Source organism: Nomascus leucogenys, chromosome 21, assembly GCF_006542625.1.
Source record: "Nomascus leucogenys isolate Asia chromosome 21, Asia_NLE_v1, whole genome shotgun sequence".
NCBI lineage: Eukaryota > Metazoa > Chordata > Mammalia > Primates > Hylobatidae > Nomascus > Nomascus leucogenys.
The window spans coordinates 50,951,474-50,972,149 of record NC_044401.1 but is presented as its reverse complement, the minus strand read 5'-3'; the positions used below and the strand labels follow the sequence as shown (position 1 = coordinate 50,972,149).

The following is a 20,676-nucleotide window of genomic DNA, read 5'->3' as shown; positions in this document are numbered from 1 at the left end:
TCCTGACCTCAGGTGACCTGCCCCTTTGGCCTCCCAAACTGCTGGGATTACAGGCATGAGCCACAGCGCCTGGCCGGTATTTCTTCTTTTATTCTCCGTGTAAATGGTGGAAGGATCGGCTCTCTCCTCCCTGCCTCCCAGGTGCAGAGAGAGAGAGAGGGGACAGGAGAGAGCTGGGGTTCGGGGTTCTCACAGCGTTTCCCTCTCATACTGCCAGGGCGGGGCCGTGGAAAATGGTCCCTGAGGGCCCGTTCATTCAAATAAGGACAAGAATAATGGCACACTCCCCATCTCCATTTAAAAATAGTCACATTAGCTGACACTGGCTTGGCACTTCCTAGATGCCGGGTGCGTTCCGAGTTCTCTACGCTGTTAACCTTGGATCTTCATAACAGCCAGAGCAGACAAGCGCTACTATTTTCCTTTCCATTTTATAGATGAGGACACTGAGGCACAGAAATTGTGTCACTTGCCCAGGGTCACACAGCCATGGCAAGGCCAGGATTCTGGAGCTCTGTACCTGGCTTCACACCACAAGCTCAGGCCACCCTCCCGGGGCGTACCGAGTCTCCCAGAACGTGGACGATCGCCCAGGGGAGCGCAGTGGAGTGCGAGCCCGGTCTGGTTTGCACCTGGCTGCTCCAGGAGCCCTGGGCCTCATCCTAGGAGCCGGGCGGAGAGGCGAGGGGTGGAGTTTGGAGACTGCTGTGAAGGAGAGGACTAGGCGGGTCGGGTCGGGTCTGTCCTGCTCTTCTTCCGCAGGCAGGAGGCGCCCAGGGCGGGCTGCCGCACCTGGCAACGAACGTTCGCCGCGCGGCATGAGGGTGTGCGCGCGCGCTCGGCGAACCCGGGTTCTTTGTGTGTCCGAGCCCATGCGCGCGTGCGTGTATGCGTGTGTGTGTGTGCATGTGTGTGTGTGCGCGCGTGTGTCCGCACTTGGGGCGGGGCTAGACGCCCCGGCCCCGCCCCGGCCCCGCCCCCGGCCCGGCCGAGCTGGTATTTTTCCACCCAGCAGGATGGGTGATGCTGAGAGCTGCCTGCTCAGACAACAGACACGCGAGGTCAGGAAGAAGCCGCTTATAAATTACCGCTTCCTTCGCGCCGCCGCCAACGCCGAGCCCCGAGGACCGCAAGCCCAGCGGACAAGCTGCGCCGAGAGGGAGTGCGGAGCGTTCACCCCGCGGGTCAGAGAGCGAGCGGGCAGGCAGCCCCCGGCCGGCGGAACCCGGCACAGCCGAGCAGAGCGCGGGCGGCGCCGCAGCCACCCCAGGTACCCGAGGGACGGGGAGCTGGGCGCGCAGCCGGCGCTGCCCGCCGTTTGCAGCCCCTCCCCATCCCCGCGTCGCCGCAGTCCCGGCCTCCTCCCCTCCGCGTGCGCCCATCCGGCGCCCCTTTCACCACCGCGGAAGGGACCGAGGGTCGCCTGCTCAGTCCCGCTGGCGGGGCTGTTATTGTTTCCCCGGCGAAAGGGCTCCGGCTCCTGGTGTGGGCGGCAGGAGAGTGTGTGTGTGGGGGGGGGGGCGGGCGGGGGTGTATATCTGTGTGCCTGTCTCCGTCAGGATGCCTACATGTGCCTCCGTATCCCTGTGTCTGTGTTTCTGAGGGTGGCTGTTTCACCGTGTCCCCAGCAGCGTGCACATGTGTGTTCCGGTGCATGTCTGTTATTCTCTGCGTGCTGGGCTGTGTGTGTGTTCCTCTCTGTGTGTGATACCTGAGTGTGCTGTCTTTGGATGTGTGCTCTTGTGTGTCCCCGTTTGTGTCTGCATGAATCTGTGTGTGGGGGGCTGCGTCTTTCAGGCCCTGGCTGGGTGCACGTGCGTGTCCCTGAGTGTGGTTGTGTCTCCAGGTCCCTGGTTGTGGGCACTTGTGTGTCCTCGGCTGTACCCAAGAGGGTGTACCTGGTGCCTAGAGGGTCAAATGGCCAGAGCTGGTTCTCCAGGGCCGGCGCTGAGTGGGGAGAGGTGATAGGGCAGCGTGGCTCCATAGGTGCATGCACTGCATAGGTGGTGTGCAGGTGGCAGCACCAGCGTCCAGCAGTCCTGAGTGGTGGGACCAAGGCCCGGAGGGGCAGCCAAGGGGTAGTGGACAGCCGGCAGGGCCAGCAGGACACTTCCTCCTCCAGACTATTTCTCTTCCTTCTGTGGGTTCCTCTTTTGAGTAGGAGATTCTCATCCCCCTCCCACTAGGGAAGCCACACAGAGAGAATTCCAGGGACCTCCTCCTACAGCCTCAAAGCTTAAGCCTGGACTTCAGCCTGGACTGGAGAGGAGACCTGTGGGCAGCTCTCCCAGGCAGGGAGGTGTGTGCCGGGCAGGGCCACCGGCCTGGCTATTTTGGTCACTGTTGGGCCTCTGCCAGATCCCGGCATCCCCAGGACCAGCCCCAAAAGCTTGGGAGGCAGCCTGGGCCCCCGTTTCCTGTCTGGGGAAATAAATCAGCTCAGTAATTGCCCAGACACTTGAATGGAGGGTCTTCGGGCTGAGGTTTACTGGCGCATGGCTCCATTTGGACTTCAATAAATTGGCCCCCGCTTTGGCACAGCTGACGTTCAAGTAAATGTCACTGAGGAGATCTTTTTAAAATTTCTTTTTAATTTTTTGTTGGCTAGAAGGGAGGGGATCTTGTCCAGAGTCTCCTAGCCAGAAGGAGTTTATTTTTATGAGAGAGAGAGCGGGTGAGTGCTTAGCAACCACCTGCCTCCCTCTCGACCAGGGAGTCACCCAGGGAGTGTGGGGTGGGCATGAGGAGGTGGGGTGGGGGAGGAATTTCATCCAGGTGGTGTTGGAGAGGATCCAAAGGGGGCCTAGCACGGCTAAGAACCCCCAACAGGGTGGGATTGGTAGAATGGTGGGAGGTGTTAGGTCTGGCTCAGCCCCCAGTTGACCTTGGGCAACCCTCTTTCAGCCTCAGTTTCCTGACCTGTAAAATGGGTGGGGCAGACTGGTTATAGAGTAAACCAGGGACCAGAGATAGGAGCTTGTCCCCAGCGAACTGATTTAAGTCCTATGCTTTGTTTTAATGGGCGGGTGACCTTGGTTGATTCCCTTGGTTTCTTTGAGCCTCGGTTTGGCTGCCTGGGCAGCAAGGACGCCAGTGCTGGCCTCACTACGTCCTTGAGGGGATTGAGGGAGATGAGGCTGAATAAGCTTGTGGTAAGCTGTAAAGCCGGGCTCGGCTGTAGAGCTGCTGATTAGAGGGTGTCACGAGGTCCTGGGTCACTGTGGTGTATGGCAAGGGCCAAGGTGCATTCTGGAGGCTTTGTCCTTTGGGGACACCCTTGTACTAACCCATGGCTCAGTTGTAATCATCCTCCCCTGCCTCCTTCCCATCACCTCAACCTGTGGTGATTGGGCCACATCTGCTTTTCAGAGTCTGGAGGCCTGGTGAGCAGTACCCATTTTATAGATGGACAAACTGAGAGCCACCTAAGGGACTTTGCCTTGATTGGACGAAATTAAGTTTCAAAAGGCTTTCCCTAGCTCAGCTGTGAGTTTTGGCCCCATGGGGCTTTGGTCACTGATATCCTGGGGAGTTGAAATTGAACCGGGGCCTGGGGAAAATGAGGGACAAAGGTGCCCCAGTCCTCAGGGCAGGAGAGTGAGCCTATGGGACCCATTTGCACCTTGCCTCTGTCCCTAGTTACTCATTCTCCCTTCTTTGTGCCTTCCCCCGAGCCCTGCTACCCATTCTGCTGCAGGGGCCAGCCCTCCACAAGGCAGTCCGGGCTCTGGGGACTATGTTTTCTAACCTGAACTTGTCTGCCTGTCGGTTTGTCAAAGGATTTGGGAGCTGTACTTCTCTGAAAGTCTTTCCAAAGGTCCTGAATGATAAGATACTTGTGAGTCATTGAACACATTCCCGTATATAGAAAAGAGCTGAGAAGTAAATTATAAGGGCTCCCCGGAATGCAGCTCAGCTGCAGCCAGAGGGGGTCTGCCTGGGAATTGGGGTTGGCCTGGAATCCCAGGGCCACCCTGGCAGGTACATGCTGATTCCTCACTTCTGCAGAAGGTCATGAGCAAGAGTCAGATTCTTTGCGGCTGCATCTCACTTTCCTGTGTTTGCCAACTTGGCCAGAGCGTTCGTTTGAATTTATGGGTTCTGGGCAGGAGCTGTGGATCTGGAAATGCCTAAGGAAGCCTTCAAGTAAGAACGAGAGTGCTTTTTTAATGTGCTTCATTTAGTTGATTAATAGACCTTGGTTAAGGTCAGCTCTGGGCCGGCACTGGGTTCAAGGTGGAGTGTTGGCTTTCTAGGAGCTCCTGTCCCAGAGGTAGAAGCATGTGGTAGCTGCAATGGCCATTACCATCCATAGAGTACAGTGAAGAAGACCCAAGGAGCAGCTGAATGTGCAGTGAGGGTGGGGTAGTGGGCAGGAGGCACTTTTACTCCTGGAGGACACAGTATCGGAGTTGCCATTGTCTGTGGGTAGAGAAACAGGATGGGCTGGCATTCTCAACAGGGGGCAGAGCAGCTACAAGGGCACAGTGGTGTGAAATAGCCAAGCATGTTTGTAGAACAGGTTCCCCGGGTCCTAGCTGGAGAGAGGAACAGGAGCCAGATGGTGGGGGTGCGTTTTATTTTTTCACATATAAAAATAGAGACAGGGTCTTACTATGTTGCCCAGGATGGTCTCAAGCTCCTGGGCTCAGGCAATCTTCTCTCCTCAGCCTCCCAAGTGTTGATTATAGGTGTGAACCACCGTGCCCAGCCGGAGGGCCTTGATTGCTGTGTAAGTGGGTTTGGGCTTTCTCCTGATGGCAGCAGGAGTCATACTGGGTTTAGGGATAGTGGGGCAGAAGCCAGTCAAGCCTGGAGCCCAGGAGACCCCTGATGGTGAGTAAGGAATGGAACTGGGGTCCAGGAGACTGAGAGTCACCGAGCCACTAAGCATTTTCTGTACCAATGAGTCTTGCCCTGAACTCTTTCTGTAAACATGGGGGTGAAGGCCTGGACATGCTATTTAACCGGCACACAGGCCATTAACTTGCTGGCTTTGACCTCGCTGGAGCACACAGCCCTAGTGTCTCTAGGTGAGTTATGCCAGTCCTGGATGGGTCTGCGGAGTTTCCTTTCCTGCCTTACCTGGTCAGAGGCTTCATTTGGAAACCTGGGCAGAGGCTGATGCCAAGGGTGGGAGTTAGGGTTACGAGAGGGAAAGCAGAGAGTGAGGAATTGCTGTTCTGTTTCTAAAGCTCCAGTGTGGTGTGGCCAACCAACTTTCTCTTGGAAAAAACAACATACAAATAATAAGCCACCTTAAACAAAAGAGTGGGGAGGGAATGATGGGGGAGGCAGGTGGGCTGCCCTAACTGTGGTCAGGTATCAGAATTGCCTGGGATACTTAAAAACAAACAAACAAACACATTCAGACTCCCAGGCCCAGCCTGGACATACTGAATCAGAACCTCCAGGGGGGTGGAGCCTGGGAATCTGTATTTTTAAAGTTTTTCTTGTTTTTTTTTTTTTGTTTGTTTGTTTGTTTTGCGACAGGGTCTCACTTTGTTCCCTGGGCTGGAGTGCAGTGGTGCCATCACAGTTCACTGTGGCCTTGATCTCCTGGGCTCAAGTGATCCTCCCACCTCAGCCTCCCAAGTAGCTGGGACTACAGGCATGCACCACCACTCCAGGCTAATTTTTGTATTTTCTGTACGGATGAGGTTTCACCATGTTGCCTGGGCTGGTCTTGAACTCCTGGGCTCAAGCAATCCTCCCACCTCAGATGATTTTTAAAAAATGTTTTTAAATTGAGTTATGATTTACATGCAGTAATATGCAAAGATTCTGTTACAGTTTGATGAGTTTTGACAAATGTATACACCTGTGTAACCACCACCCAAATCAAGATATAGAACATTTCCAGCACCTCAGAAAGTTGTCTTGTGCTCCTCACCTCACAAGACAGCCACTTTCTCTGTTTTTTTTTTTCTTTTTCTTTTTCTTTTTTTCTTTGAGACAGAGTCTTACTCTGTTTCCCAGGCTGGAGTGCAGTGGCATGATCTCTACTGCAGCCTCGACCTCCCCAGGCTCAGATGATCCTCCCACCACACTTCCCTGGTAGCTGGGACTACAGGCGCATGCCACCACACCTGGCTAGTTTCTTTTGTATTTCTTGTAGAGACAGGGTTTTGCTGTGTTGCCAGGCTGGTGTCAAACTACTAGGCTTAAACGATCCACCCTTGCAGGCCTCCCAGAGTGCTGGGATTACAGGCATGCTCCACCATACCAGGCCTACTTTCTGATTTCTGTCACCATAAATTAGTTTTGCCAGTCTAAATCCTCATATAAATGGACTTATTTAGTGTATACTCTTGTGTCTGTTTTTTTCTGTCTCATGTTGCTGGGATCCATCTGTGCTGTTGAGTATATCAGGAGTTGATTTTTTTTTTTTAATCTCTGAGTAGTCTCCCATTGTATAGATGTTCCACAATGCGTTCATCCATGCTGTTGATGGACATTTGGGTTGTTTCCAGTTGGGGGGCAGCTATTACTAATAAAGCTTCTATATGCATATTTCTGTATAAGTCATTCTGTGGACATATATTTTCCTTTCTCTAGGACTAAAGCTGCTGGGTTATAAGGTAGTAGATATGTGTTAACTTTTTAAGAAACTGGTAAACCATTCACTTTTAATTATAAAAGTAATATACCTCAAGCAATACAAAACTGCATAAACTAAAAAGTGATCCTTTCGGATCATTAAAAAAAGTACAATCTGATCTTCAGTCTGTCCACCTGCCTGATTGACAGTCTATCATATCTCTTTCTTTTTTTTTTTTTGAGACGGAGTATTGCTCTGTCACTCAGGCTGGAGTGCAGTGGCTTGACCTCAGCTCACTGCAACCTCCGCCTCCCAGGTTCAAGCGATTCTCCTGCCTCCGCCTTCTGAGTAGCTGGGACTACTGGCACGTGCCATTACGCTTGGCTAATTTTTGTATTTTTAGTAAAGACAGGGTTTCACCATGTTGGCTAGGCTGGTCTCTAACTCCTGACCTCAAGTGATCCACCTGCCTCGGCCTTCCAAAATGCTGGGCAGTCTGTCATATCTCTTTTTAATATAAGGTTATACATTTCCCTCCGCATACAGCTTAAACTTTATTCAGGTGTCCATATGGACATAGACTCCTTTTTGTTACTTACTGGATCAGTTTTCACTTAAGTTTTGATTTTCTCTTCGATTCAGGCATTATTTGGGATCTGTTTAGAAGCTAGCTGTAGTTTTTTGTTTTGTTTTGTTTTGTTTTTGAGACGGAGTCTTGCTCTGTCGCCCAGGCTGGAGTGCGGTGGCACCATCTCGGCTCACTGCAAGCTCCACCTCCTGGGTTCACGCCATTCTCCTGCCTCAGCCTCCCAAGTAGCTGGAACTACAGGCACCTGCCACCATGCTCAGCTAATTTTTTTGTATTTTTAGTAGAGATGGAGTTTCACCATGTTAGCCAGGATGCTCTCGATCTCCTGACCCCGTGATCCGCCTGCCTCGGCCTCCCAAAGTGCTGGGATTACAGGCGTGAGCCACTGCGCCCGGCCAGTGTTGTTTTGTTTTTAACAAAAATGGCGTGCTACTGTTCTTGGTTCTGCCACGTGGTCTATTCCAATAGCAGGCCATGTGGACTGCATGTCAGAACACACGCATCTGCCAGGCCATTCCAAACAGCCCGCCTGTATTTGGGAGCCACTGACTTCGCGTGTCCTGTGTGATCACCCCCAGTGCTGCCAGCTCAGTAAATGAAATACCCCCACCCAGGACTTGCCCCGGAGGATGCAGAGGAGCCGGCTGAGCCGATTCAGCATTCTGAGAAGGGAAGGAATTCATATTTATTGAGCATCCACGGTGCTTTATCCCCCTTCCTGTCTCAGAGATGAGTTCATCAGAAAAGTGGATGGCCCCAGCCCACACTCATCTAGGAAAGGGTGGAAGGAGCGCTGGACCCAGAGTCCACCTGATGCCTCAGCCCATCCTCGTCCCGCTGGCTGCACGGCAAAAGTTCATGAGTGCCTACTGTGTGCCAGGCACAGGGCCAGGGCCAAGAGGGCAGGGAGGAATAAACAGCCCCTGTGCTCGAGGAGGGAGGGGAGATCTGTATCAGGAGGAGGTTAATGAACAATCTAAGATGGTTTATGCCAAGGCAGGCCAAGGATCCAGTCTGGGAACACCACCTCAGGTCTGAGGGAGAGCAGCCCCAGGCTGTGGAGTGTGGGGACTTTGGGGTTGTGGGATCATCCAGTTAACCTTCTCTGCCCACCCACTTTATGGATGAGTACGCTGAGGCCCGAGGGAGGCACTTATCAACACAAGAAGATAAAGCCATCAAAGGAGCCATTGTTGGCCAGGCACACTGGCTCACATCTGTAAGCCCAGCACTTTGGGAGGCCCAGGCGGGCGGATCACGAGGTCAGGAGTTCGAGACCAGCCTGGCCAACATGGTGAAACCCCATCTCTACTAAAAATACAAAAATTAGTCAGGTGCAGTGGTGGGCACCTGTAATCCCAGCTGCCTGGGAGGCTGAGGCAGGAGAATCACTGGGCAGAGGTTGCAGTGAGCTAAGATCTCGCTACTGCCCTCCATCCTGTGCGACAGAGTGAGACTCCATCTCAAAAAAAAAAAAAAAACAGAGCCATTGTTCACAGATGTGGCTCCCTGTGCTCCCCCCTCCCAGCCGCACCCATCATTCGTTGCTTATGTGAAACCCCCCCTTGACAGGGAGGGATTTAAAAAAAGGGTTAATGCCTCTGCCTCAAACCTTCGATGATATTGTTCATGACTCTCCCATCCTGGTTTTGTCACAGGTCACGGGAAAGGGGGTGGGAGGGCAAAGCTGTATCAATTGCAAAGACTCCTTATGGTTTGGCTGCTCAGGAGACACCCCCAGAACCCAGGATGGGGTTCCTGGAAAGCTCAAGAAGGAGTGTGGTGAGCAGCTCTAGCCACTGCATGGAATAGAATGTGGAAGGTAGGGAGAGGGCTGGTGGTCTCCAGGAGAAGGTTGGGCTGGCAATGGAAGGCTTCCTCCCTCAGCAGGTATCTGAGCAGGCCTAGGCTGGAGGGCAGAGGGCTGAGCCCTCGGGGTTCTGCTCACGTTGGGTCCTTCCCGATCCAGAGGCTCAGGACCACTTCTCTGCATGGTCCCTCCTCATGCTGGGATGCCCTGAGAGGCCCTTCCTTTCCAGGACTTTTCTTTGCACATAAATGCCAAGTGACTCACTGCCATGTTCCAGTGGAAAGTCCTTAACCCAAGGCTGCCAGTTGCTTGGTTGGAGGTGGAGGAGTGTGGTTGGCCAGCGATTTCAGCAGAGTCATGCTTACTGGGTGAAGGGTGGCGGAAGGGGGAGGTCCTAAGGGACCTCCTCTCTTGCCCCAAGGCTAGTCAGCACCATGAGGGAAGAGAAGACTCAGGTCATGATTTCAAGGACAGTCATTCCTTCAGAGATGACACCTGGTGTCTCCTCTGCAGGTGGACATCACACCAGCCCAAGACAACAGCCTCCTCACTAGCCTCTGTGCCTCCTGGATACCTCTCTGTACCATCTGGGGACCAGCTCTCTGCATGTCACTTTCTTGCTCAAAAGCCTTCAGTGGTGGCTCCCTAGTGCTTTGTGAAATCAAGTGCAACCTCCTTAGCCTGGCATTGGAGGCCCTTCACGATCTGGCTCTTGGCCGGTGTTCACGCTCACCTACCACAACTTCTTTCCTCGTTTGTAGTCTGCCTGGTTTCTGCTCCTAGCTAGACCAAGCGTCCGGCTCTCTCAGCCCTGCCCATGCTGATCCCTCAGCCCACAAGGCCCTTCCTCCCGTCACTCCTTATTCCCACTCTTAAGGGGCGAGCTTGGAGCTGCCTGCTCTGGGAAGCATTCCTTGAGCCTCTTAACAGTGCCTGGCACGTAGTAAGCACTCAAAAAAGATGACGTGAGTTAAAGTGGACTTCAGCTCGCCCTGCTCTGAGCCTTGTGGTCCTTTCCTCTGGCCCGGGCTCAGACCTTTATGGTCTTACCTTATACCCGTGCACCTGACTGGGGACACATCAAGGGGAGGGATGGATGCTCCAGCATCCAGCCTAGGGGTGTGGCACACAGTGGTTGCTCAACATACAAATCAAGAGAGCCTGATTCCTTCTACTCTGAAATGGGAACCTATGGTTTGAACATCTGAGTGGCTCCAGGCTTGGAAATTATATTCACCCGTCACCATCCATCAATCCATCCATCCATCTAACAAATATTTACTTGTTCCAGGCCCTGTCCTAGGCCCTGGGGATGTGGCTGGTGAACAAGATAGACCAAACTGTACCCTCATGGAGCTGTCTGTCTAGCAGGGCTATGGATGTCAGACAAAAAATTACACATGCATAGCTAATGCCCTTTTAAAATCAGAGGCCCTGCATCAGGCACTGCAACACCAGGCTTAGAATGCCCGTGTCCTCTGGCTTGCTATGTGACCTAAGTGAATCCTTTCTCCTCTCTGGTCCTGTAAGGGGTGGCCCAGATAGGTTTTGTGTTTAAGGGAAATACCTTCTGAATAAAGGGAGGAAAAACCATTCTATCCATCGTGGAAGTGCGTGCCACCACACGGGGTGCTGTTCCTGCGGGACTCCTTTAAGGATGCAGTCGTCCTCTTGGTGGCTTTTCAAGATGTCCCAGCCCTGGCTCTGAAAGGAGGTGTCCCGATTTGGGGGCAGGAGTTCCAGAGTTACTCTGAGCAGAGCTGTAGCAACAGGCTTTTAGTAAAGAACGTTGCCTCGAGGAACAATAACGTGGATTCTTATTCTACCACTGGTAGAATATCAATGAGAACAGACTTTTAAAAAAAGAAAAGCAAAAACTCGTCCAGGTGTGGTGGCTCACGCCTGTAATCCCAGTATTCTGGGAGACTGAGGCAGGTGGATTGCCTGAGCTCAGGAGTTCGAGACCAGCCTGGGCAACATGGCAAAACCCATCTCTAAAAAATGCAAAAATTCGCCGGGTGTAGTGGCATGCACCTGTAGTCCTAGCTATTTGGGAGGATGAGCCTGGTAGGCAGAGGTTGCACTGAGCTGAGATCATGCCACCGCACCCCAGCCTGGTGACAACAGTGAGACAGCAGGCCTAAGTGGGGCCTGGGGCCCTGAATTTGTAACCAGCTCCCAGGCACTGTGGACGGTGCTGGTCTGGGGACCACTCTTTGAGTCAAGGAGATAAACAGTGCTGTTGTGTGCCTCCTATGCATTAAAAGCCAGACCCTGTGCTTCGTCAACATCCTCCCCTTAATCCTCACCAAAGACACCATTATTCCCATTTTGCACATGCAGACCCGAGGCCCTGCTGAGGGCAGGTAACTTGCCCAAGGTCACACAGCTGGGAGCCTGCCGGCATTCGTGCTGGGCCAGCGCCACCTTGGAAAGGTTGCTGTTGGGGAAGCCTTTTACTACTGAACAGTGTCCTCGCTCCAAAAGCCACAGGAGGCTTTTCAAGGCAGCCAAGTCGGATGTAAATCAGGGGAGAGCCCAGGGCTAGCCAGGCTGCTGACAGCAGGGCGGCCTGGGTCACTGTGTCCGGACAAGGCCCACAGCGGGATTTGGGGCTGGCATGATGCCTGGGAGTGGGGGAGCCATCGGGGATGCTCTGGGCGCCTGGAAAACCAGCCTGGAGCCTGCTGGAGCCCAGGGAGGCACCTTAGCCTCTGACAGCCTCCCCCATTATTTAGATACATTCCAGGGAACACAGCTGGCTGGAAGGGGCAGTGATGGGACCACAGGAGCTGGGACCTGCTGCTTCCGTTGTTTAAAGGCTGGCTCATGCCTGCAGCCATGCAGGCATTCTCCGTAATCGCCGTCTGCTTTGAGGACAGAGAGGTTGTGGTCACCTGCTGGCTGGGGCTTTATTTTTGCACTGAGCACCTGTCCTCAGCAAACTGGGAAAAGTAGAACACGTAGTGACTCTGAGTCCTCAAAATGCTGTCCCTAGCCCAGCAGTATGGGCATCACGTGGGAGCCTGCAGAATGCAGAACCTCAGGCCCCACCCCAGACCTGCTCATTTAGACCTTGGGTGCAGGGCTCTGCAATCTGGGTTTTCAAGAGCCCTCCAGGCAATTCTACTTTGTGTTTAACTTTGGGAAGGGCTGATGACCTCTCTGGCTGTGTGCCTGGGGCCGGGGGTGGGGCTGGGGGAAGGGTCAGGCCTAATCCTTGCCTGTGATAACTAGAGTGCCAGGGCTGCGGGAACCTCAGGTGTTCTGTCATCCGCATCCTTCCTCTTTTTTATAATGGGAGGAGTGTGTCAGAGACATGCATAAAATTACGCAGCAAGTTCAAGGCAGGGTATAGGTCTGGATTCTTATCTTGCAAATGGCAGAAATCAGTTCAAACAGACTTTAGTTTTATTTTATTTATTTATTTTTGAGACAAGTCTTTCTGTGTCTCCCAGGCATGAGTCACCACAGCCAGCCCAAACTGACATTAAAAATAAAAAGGAACATTTACTAACTCTTTTAACTTAAAAGCCCGGGGCCATACTTCAGCCTGGGGCTGAGTCCAGGTGCTGAAAGATGTCATCGGGACTCAGTTTCTTTCTCTCTGTCTCCCGGCTCTGTGTCTCTCTATGCCTGCTTCATTCTCCATGGATGCCCTAGCTGCTCACCAGTGTAGTGCCGCCCCCTGCCCCAGTGTAGCCATCTCAACCAAGAAGAAGCCTTCTTTTTCACCAATATTTTTGGCAAAAGTCCTAGGCATCACTCTTTTTGACCAGGCTGGTCAAGTGCCTATCTTTGAGCCAATCATGACAGCCCCCTCTGATTGGCTAGGGCTGGCTCACGTGTCCACCTAGGAGGAGGAGGTGGGGTCAGTCCATCTAGACCCCTTGGGCTGAGAGCAGGCCTATGTGGGTCTCCTGCTGGAACAGGTTTAGGCTGTCCCCAGAAGGGGCATGGGTGCCAGCAGGCTAGATATATGGACTTTAGTGCTATTCTTTTTTTTTTTTTAAGAGACAGTCTCACTCTGTCACCCCAGCTGGACTGCAGTGGTACAATCACTGCTCGCTGCAACCTCAAACTTCTGGGCTCAAGCAGTCCTCCCACCTCAGCCTCCCAAGTAGGTGGGACTACAGGCATGTGCCACCATACCCAGCTAATTTTTAAATTTTATTTTTTTGTAGAGACAGGTCTTCCTGTGTTGCCCAGGTTGGTCTTGAACTCTTGGGCTCATGATCCTTCTGCCTGAGCCTCCAAGAGTGCTGGGATTGCAGGCATGAGCACACCTGGCCTTTAGTGGCATTCTTATCCTCCTCTCTGAGATGGGCTGGCCTCTCGTAATTGGTAAGGTTTTGCCCCATACAGAATTATGCTGTCCTTCCTCTGATTCTCTTAACCTTGTGCTTTAAACAGGCTGCCTTCATCTTTCACTTTATCCCACTTCCCTGTGTACGGTCTAGGATAGCAAGGTTTATGTTGCTACTTCCACCACCCAAACCCACAGCAGACATCACTAATCCACCCCAGCCTTCATAGAGCCCAGAATGAAGGCTTGGTGGCCTCTCATGTGCCCAGTCTCTAGCCTGTGGTTTCAGGCTTCATGAGCTCAGGGACCTTGGCTCTGTCATCCACTGCTGAGCTTCATGTGTCCAGTGCAGTGCCTGGCACAGTAAGTGCACCATAAGTTGTTGACTGACTGTTCCTACTCTACAGTGCCTTGGACCCAGTGGGTGCCAGTGTGAGCCTGTTGAATGTGGAGGCCCTAACGAAGCAATGAGGTCATCTAATTTGGGGGACAGGGAGCTCTGTAGGCTGCTGGGACTGGCATTTACTGACACTGGCAAGTGCGCCTCTGGGTCTGGGAAGGAGGCTGCCAGGGCAGGGCTGCAGCTACAGCAAGGAAAGGGGTCCTGGAGGCCTCTGTCTGCTCTCCCAGACCCACCCTCCCATGCCCTCTCCTCCAGAGATACCCCCTGCCCATTTCTGCTGATCCCAGTTTAACAGTTCATTGAAAATATCTCATTTGAGAAGAAATCATTTCCTGACTTTGTACACTTAGATTCCAGGAATCCAGGAGAGCCTTCCAGCCTCAGGGCAAGGAGCTTTGCTGGTAGGAGGAGGTGATCTGCCCCCAGTTGCCTATTTCCCAAACTGAGCTTCTACTGAAAAAAACAACAGAACCCAAAAAAAAAAAAAAAAAAAAAAAGCGTCTTCCGGGTTAGTCACGTCTGGGACTGCTTGGCTCAGCAAAGCTCGGCAGATTTCCTGGGCACAGTGATTCTCGCCCCTGAACTGGTTGGTGAATACCACATCCCCCAAGGATCTTCTCCGAGGGCCCTCACTCTGGCCCTGGTGTGTCCCTGCGCCCCCTTGGGAATAGTCAGGCCATGTGACTGAGCTGGTGGGGCGCTCAGGAGTGTGGGCTTTCTGTGGCTAGGGCTGTGGAACAGCTTATCCATTTGCAGCTGAAACCTTGTTCCCCTCTGACCAAGGGCAATGCTCTGGTTCTTGCTGCTGACTGAGTTTTGGGGACCCTGCATCCAAGAGAGGGGCGTGTGTGAGTGAGTGGGAGTGCATGTGTGAGTGTGTGTCCCATGTGGGTCTGTGTGTGACTGTGAACATGTGTATGGCTGACACAGGCAAGTGTGTGGGGCTGGGAGTCTGCATATGATTACGCATGTGTCTGAGTGTGCGTCTGCATGTGAGCTTGTGTTGGCATGTGTGAGTCTGCGTGTGTGAGCCTCAGCGTTCTGGCCTTCCAAGGGGATTGGTCAACCCCTCCCCAGCACACACGTCCGGTGGTTACAAGTGGGTGGAAAATCAGGGGCCCTGTTCACAGTCTGCCTCTGACCAGATCTCTTTCTTCCGTCTTCGCTTCCTCTCTTTGCAATAGATCCAGAACCAGAACCACAGCCCTTCTGAGGAGCTCCCAAACGTAAGTGACCTTGGACCTCCAGGTGGGATGGGTGTCTCACACGTTGTGCAGTGACCCAAGGTGGGGGGCTCAGGAGCTCCGTGTCTCCCCCAGGCTCTAGGAGGACAAGACGGGACCCCTGAGGCCCACAGACCTTGTCCGCACCTCACCTCCAGGTGGCAGATCCCCTGGCCTGGGTTGGCCACTCTGTGCCTGCTTGGTCCCCAGCCAGTCTGTGCCAGAGAGGGCACAGGTAGGCCCTGCAAATGGGCCAAGCACTGGTTTTGGAGACCCAGCCTGGGCCCTGTCCTGGCTGTGCTGCAGAGTAGCCTGGGGCAAGTCTGCCGTGGGGAGGATGCCCTCACTGAGTTGATTCTGAGGATTGGGGTCTGAGCTTGGCTCTGTCTCTGTTAAAGGTTTGTTGTTGTTTTGAGATAGGGTCACACTCTGTCGCCTATGCTGGGGTGCAGTGGCGTCATCAGGGCTCACTGCAGCCTCGAACTCCCCAGGTTCAGGTGATCCTCCCACCTCAGCCTCCCTAGTAGCTGACACTACAGGTGCGTGCCGCCATGCCCAGCTTATTTTTGTATTTTTTGTAGTAACGGGGTTTCACGATGTTGCCAAGGGCACAGTGGCTCACACCTGCAATCCCTGCACTTTGGGAGGCCAAGGCAGGAGGATTGCTTGAGGCCAGGAGCTCGAGACCAGTCTGGGCAACATAATGAGCCCCGCCTCAGCGAAAATTAAAAATAATATAAATAAGATTATAAATAAGTAAAATGGAAAACTTTTGCTAAAGTTGCAAGAGTATTACAGTGGCCTCGCATTATGCCCTTCGTTGAGATTTTCCCATGGGTAACATTTGCCACATTCGCTTCATCTCTTTCTCACTAATATGTTAAATAAAAACAGTCACGTGAACATTCTTCCATTTTTGCTGAATCATTGGGGAGTAAATTGCAGGCATGATGCCCCTTCACCTCAATCCTTCAGGTCTTTCATAAGAGCAAGGCCAGGCCGGGCGCCGTGGCTCACGCCTGTAATCCCAGCACTTTGGGAGGCCAAGGTGGGCAGATCACGAGGTCAGGAGATCGAGACCATCCTGGCTAACACGGTGAAACCCCGTCTCTACTAAAAAAAAACACAAAAAATTAGCCGGGCGTGGTGGCGGGTGCCTGTAGTTCCAGCTACTCCGGAGGCTGAGGCAGGAGAATGGCGTGAACCCGGGGGACGGAGCTTGCAGCGAGCCGCGATCGCGCCACTGCACTCCAGCCTGGGCGACACAGCGAGACTCCGTCTTGAAAAAAAAAAAAAAAAAAGAGCAAGGCCATTCTCTTATATAACCCTAGCACAGTTATCTACCCCAGGACACTGATTTAACTCTGACGTGATTCTGTTATCTGTGGATCTTAATGGCATTGCACTGATTGTCTCAGTGTTTACAGCGGCTTTATTTTCCTTTTAGTTCAGGATCGTCATTATGTTTTTAAAAAGAGTTTAAGGGATGCCTTCTTCACTGATTAAGACATTGCCTACTCTAGGGGCTTTCCTTATTTAATCCTCAGCATTCATTAAATACATTCTACAATGGGATGTGGCCTGTGTGCGCATGTACACAAACACGCACGTGAAACTCAAACCCTGAAACTGAAGTTTCTCAGGTAATCCTCATACTCGCCATCTGCTGTGCTCTGGTCTGCTCTGTCTTCCTTTAGTGAAAAAGATGGCCTTGACCCCTTACATTGATGTCAAGACCCACTGTGGACTCTGCTTTGGAATTAGAAAACCCTAGCTTCCTGGGCAGAAATTTCTAAGGGGAAGGTTAAGCTCCCACTGGTCCAGGGTTTGGATTGGTTGGAGTGGGGTCCCCTGTGAAGCCGGGACTAGACAAGCGTTTGTTTGTGGCCCAGAGCTCCTCAGCCTGCTGCTGCTAGCGGCTGGACCAAGTCCTTCCTTTTCATCAAGCCCGGCTGGCCTAGGATGCTTGGTCACAAGCAGCCCCACCCCATGGAGACGTATTCTTTGTGCTGTGACATCGGGCAGGGGTGTGTACCCAGCCAGCCGCTGGGCAGGCATGGAGGTGACCTACTCGATGTCAGCCTCCACAGGCGTCATCATAATAATTATAGACATCAATAATAATAATTGCTACCACTTCCTGGACTCAGCATGCTCATATGCTGCCGAGAGGTTTACTGTATTAACTCTGTCAACCCAAAGAAGTGGGTGTGCTCTTACTCTTTTTGAAAAAATATGACAAATTTATTGAGCGCTTACTGCACATCAGGCACTGCTAAACATGTCACAGACTCATGCACAGCCTCTTCAGGAGCCCTGTGAGGCGGGCGCTGATGTCATCCCTATTGTACAGATCAGAAAACTGAGGCTTGGAGAGATGAATTGATTGTTCCCAAGGCCACACAGCTGGGAAGGATTTGAACCTGACTGAGCTGACTCTAGCCCACTTCCCCAGGCTGGGAACGGCCTCTGGGTCCAGCCCCTTCCCCTTCCCCTTCCCCCAGGCCTTCCTCCTGGTTAATGAGTAGTCAAAGGCAGCTGGGAAATGAGGCTCCTGCTGCCGTGAGGCTGGAATGTGAGTTCTGCTTCCAGATAAAGAGTCTTGTGCAAGGGGCCCTGCCTGGGATGGGCAATAAACAGAGGTTGCCAATGTTCCTCTTTTTGAGGCTTGCTGATGTATTTGCGCTTGGGAGCCCATTTGATAGAAAAGCCCGAGAGGCAGGTTTGCCCTCAGACTTATCTGATGCCTCCTCCAAGCAGCCCTCTTGGCTTAACACTTTCTGAAAGGGCTCCTCGGCCCCCTGACACAGCAGGGGTGTCTAGAGGAACCGGGTGGAAGAACAGACCTTGTCACCTCTGAAGTCTGAGCACTGCTAGGTGTGCGCCCTCCTCGCTGGGCACGTCACTTGAGGGCTCTGACCTTCAGGTTCTCATCTGAAAAGGGCATGATACGGACATGTGAATGTGTGTTGGTTGTTCAGCAGAGCCTGAACTATTAATGGACCAGCCCAAAAAAGTATTGCTGACAGGAGGCAACCCATGTAGTGGAGTCCATGGAGCTGGGGAGTCAGGCAGTCCCTAGTTCAAATCCCGGTTCCAGCCCCTGCCAGCTTCATGACCTGGAGGAGTCACTGAACTACCCTGAGCCTCAGGTAACCCACCCTTGAAATGGAGCAATAGTGGCACCCAGGAGGGTTAGAAAGACAGTGATACTGGGATTTTGGGGTGGGGGTAACCTCATCACTTTGTAAGCACAGTGAGGTTAAGTGCGCAAAAGGCCTAGCACATCAGTGCCAAGCACCCCACATGCAATTTCTCATTTTATCCCCCAAGGTGAGCCCCCCTAGAGCAACTCCCCACCCCCTCAGCTATGGGGCCGAGTCCAGAAATCAGATTCACCCTCCTGGTGCCTGGGGCAACTTAAGGAAGGAAGAAGATTCTTAACAGGGAGACCCTCTCTGGGCTTGTGGTGAGATCTCCCACGGGGCGTCTGCCCCCACGCCCCACACCCATTGTAAACTGGTGCATGTAGGAGTGTTGGTATAACAGGCCCATGACTTCCGGTGTTGTAGAAAAGGCCACCTCAGGCCCGTTCAACAAAAGTGCCAACCTCAACATTCGCTTCCTAGAAGGCCCAAGACCGTAATAAAATGGTATTTATTGTTTACTCTGGTTATAAAAGTCATACATTTTTGAACAGGCATAGCGGCTCACACCTGTAATCCCAGCACTTTGGGAGGCTGAGGCGGGAGGATCACTTGAGGTCAGAAGTTCAAGACCAGCCTGGCCAACATGGCGAAACCCCATCTCTACTAAAAATACAAAAATTAGCCGCGCGTGGTGGTGCATGCCTGTAGTTCCAGCTACTCTGGAGGCTAAGGCAAGAGAAAACAAGCTGCTGGATTTGGCCCAATGGCCAGTTTGCTGACCTTGTTGTAAGCCATGATTTGTTTGGATAAACCAGTGTTTATTTAATTAATCCCATAGTGATGGGAAATTGGCTGGTTACAGTTTCTCTTGTAAACCACTCTGCTTTTTTTTTTGAGACAGAGTCTTGCTCTGTCACCCAGGCTGGAGAGCAGTGGTGTGATCATAGCTCACTACAGCCTTGACCTTCCAAGCTCAAGCCTTCCTCCCACCTCAGCCTCCTGAGTACCTGGGATTACATGCATGCCTCCATGCCTGGCTAATTATTTTTTTTAGAGACTGGGTCTCACTATGTTGCCCAGGCTGGTTTCAAACTTCTGGGCTCAAGTGATCCTCCTGACTGGGCCTTCCAAAGTTCTGGGATTACAGGCATGAGCCACCATGCCCGGCCTCTATTTTCAATTGTTGTAAAAGACAATGTAAAGCTGACCATCTTAACCCCTTGAAAGTGTATAATTCAGTCATGGTAAGTAGATTTAAAGCGTTGTGCGGCCAATTTCCAGAACTTTTTTGTCTGGCAAAGCTGAAGCCAGTGAACTTCTTTTGAGTGGGCGTCTTTACACGTTGATCTAAGCAAGAAGTGGGCTTGCTGGTTGAATGGGGTGCACGTGTTTGAGATGCTGGGTACGTGTTGATGAATCATTGACCCCACAGAGGTTGCCCTCATTTTCACTCTGGCCTGATATCAGTGACAGCCCTGGGGCATCGAGAGGGAGGGGTGGCACCTCTCTGGGGAGCTCCTGCCTTCGGGACTGTAGGAAACAGGATTTAAAACAATTCATCCCAGAGAAGCAGCCACCAGTCTGCCAGCCTTTCTCATTTGGGGAAGATAAGAAAAAGCCAGTAAGCAAAAAATAGCTCTGAGTACTGGGCCAGACTCGAGGTTGAAAAACATATACCCCATCCTCTAGAGGAGATGTACTGTTAGGACCTGAGCTCAGGGGTCCCGTGAGCCTGAGTGTGAATGTCATTCAGTTTCTACCCTGCTCTGTGTCTCTGGGCACATCGTTTAACCTCTCTGTGGGCTTCAGTGTCCTCTGTCAAAATGGGCCTGATGTAGAAGCTCCCTTCTCTGGTTGTGAGGGTCAGGGAAGAAAAACCGTGAAAGTTAGCAGTTCTAACTGTGGACGTTAGCTCAGAACGGCACATAACAGTTCTTCAATAAATGAAGTTATCATTGTTATTGCTAGTATTATTGTGATTATGTTTGGCGCCTCTATCTCAGAGAAGTCTGAATATATGCCTAGTAATCGCATCTGCAGCCCTCTACAGTTTGCACGGTTTTTCCAGCTTTGATACCTACATCATCTTGTAGGGTGGTTACTACTGCCCCCCATTTACAGGTGAGAAAACTGGGGCTCAGGAAGGCAGTGAGAAACTGGAAGTCAGCCACATGTCAGGACAGGAGCCTGGGTTTAGCCCACATCTTTGGCTTTGGTTTTGCACACAGCTGCTGCTGGGAGATGGGGCCAGGGCAGGCAGGTGCCTCCTCTCTGGCCTCAGCCTCGCGGGAAAGCTTGGGCCTCAGGTGGAGTGAGGACGTCTTGGGTGCATCTTCTCGTCTCGGCTCTTGGACCCAGCAGGGGTCGGAGAGGGATTTCTTAAGGGAGGGGGCTTTTTGAGAAATGGACAGGGACTTTCGGGACCATGGCTGCCCACCTCAGTGAAGTCTGAGGGGAGTTCCTGGAAGGCATTTCCATCTGTCTATGTGTTCTAAGTCAGTGGACAATTAAGTCCAGAAACCTCCTGGACTTAAAAAGCAAGCACTGCCAGGATCCCTGGGGCTGCAGACAGCCTCGGGGGTTTTGGAGGGCTGGCTCCTCAGGCACCCATGAAGGAAGGTGCCCTGGGGTCAGTATTCAGACTCAGCTGCCTGC

At 52.5% G+C, this 20,676-nt stretch overlaps 1 protein-coding gene across 1 annotated transcript in view; it reads left to right on the top strand.

Annotated features, from left to right (window-relative positions):
- Positions 1 to 998: 998 nt before the first annotated feature.
- SLC6A6 (solute carrier family 6 member 6) overlaps positions 999 to 20,676 on the top strand; it is an 87,120-nt gene continuing 67,442 nt past the window's right edge. Inside the window, exons 1-2 of the mRNA XM_003265019.3 lie at positions 999 to 1,270; positions 14,834 to 14,875. The gene's annotated coding sequence lies outside the window, so the exon portion shown is untranslated. The remainder of the gene's footprint in view (positions 1,271 to 14,833; positions 14,876 to 20,676) is intronic.